Below are 1,907 nucleotides of genomic sequence, written 5' to 3' on the forward strand. Positions count from 1 at the left end.
AATATTTAAATGATGGAACTTAACCAAAAAAGGGAATACAGATGAATGTCCATTTTGTATCTGTGTATTCAAAATGGTTAGGATAGATATATAGTTATATTCTCTTAACGAATAGAGGGATTTGTTGTACTACTGGTTGCAAATAGGATATCATGTCCGCATCTTGTACAGCAATTAACCACTAGGAAGAATGTATACAATGTGTTAATTATTGAATCTGTCTTACCAATTTAGTTTGAAACTGTCTCATTGCTATTTGTTTTTCAGTGAAATTATGGAAAAAATAAAGAAAATATATGTGCAAATATGCTTTTGCTAATATTTGCATATACAGTAAAAGAGCACACACACAAAATTCATTAATATAGTCACTGATAGGAAAGGAGGGCCAGCCAAATAGCTCAGCAGATTAAAGCACCTGCAAGCAGGCACAGGGGCCGGGGGTTCAATCCCCGGGCCTGCCGTGCCAGCCCTTTTCCCAGGGCACACTGAGACAGCTTTCACTGTGGTGAGCGCCTGTAATCCTAGCTCTTAGGAGGCTGTAAACAGACAGATCACTATGAGTCCAATCTAGTAGTAAGACCCTGAACACCCTGTAGACCCTGCCCTAAAATATAGGGGGAAAAAAGGAGAGGAGCCAGCAGAACATGAGGTGGGCTACGATAGAAAGATATTTCTTGATAGTGAGCTTTTTCTACTGTCTTGACTTTTACCCTATGAGTGCATCTACTATTCAAACTAAAATCACATCAGCAAACACACGCAAGTATTCCTTGCCCCGAGATGGACAGTAAATTTGAAGACAAGATAGCAACTCATTGCATGTCTTTGTGAATCTTACAAGTTAAAAATGGTTTTTATATGTTTAAATGACTGGGAGGGGGAATCAAATGAAAAATACTTTGCGATGCTGTAACATGACATGAAAAATCTAATTCACTGGCAATAAAATTTTTTGTTGTAACAGTCATGGTCTTTTGGCTTCAAGACTGTCTGTAAAAACTCCGGTTTCCATCATTAACACAAAGTACCTGAGAATGACAATGAAAAAGGAGCGAATGTTTGTCTTGGCGTACACTTTCAGAGATGCAATCACTGGAACTCGGCCCTGTCGCCCTTTATGCCTGTGTTAAGGCGCCATGTCCTGGAAGGACGTTCACGGTGGGAAGAGCTACTCACACCACGGTGGCGGGGAGCAGAGGAAAAGATAGGTGGGGCAAGGTTCCCAATGTCTCCTTTCAGGGGACAGTCTCTCCCAAGAGCTTTCTCCCACAATGCTCTGCTTCCTCCCAACAGCACCACCCACTGGCGACAAGCTGTCAAGACATGGGCCACTGGGGACCATTCCAGACTCCAACTATAGCACCACGTGTGACAGCACAAAGCAACAGAGACACTGTGTTGGCGCTGACCCACATGCACCCTTTGGGAAGCACTGGTTGAATTGTATTAAGGAAAACCCAGGTGTGCTAATAATTCTATCCTGGGCCGGTCAGATAGCTCAGTGGATTAAAGCGCCTGCATAAAGCAGACACAGGGACAGGGTTCAATCCCGGCGTGCTGTGCCGGCCCTGCCCTTGGGACACACTAAGACGGTGAATGAGACTGACTGGGCATGGTGGCTCGCGCCTGTAATCCCAGCATTTGGGAGGCTGAAAACAGGAGAATCACGAGTCCAATCTACTTGGTGAGACCCTGTAGGCCACGTACTAAATACATTTTTTTAAAAAAATCTACCCTACACAGTCCTTGCCCTTTGACTTAGAGTAAGCACATCACCAGGCAACACGGGGACATATTATTCCTCAGTGATAGCTTTTTACTTTTATAGAGAAAAATATAAATGACATGTTCCTGGAAACAAAGCATTAGTTCAACACCTACCAAGGGCTTTTCTTTCTTTCTTT

This window comes from Octodon degus, unplaced genomic scaffold, assembly GCF_000260255.1.
Source record: "Octodon degus isolate 3935 unplaced genomic scaffold, OctDeg1.0 scaffold00092, whole genome shotgun sequence".
Classification (NCBI taxonomy): Eukaryota; Metazoa; Chordata; class Mammalia; order Rodentia; family Octodontidae; genus Octodon; species Octodon degus.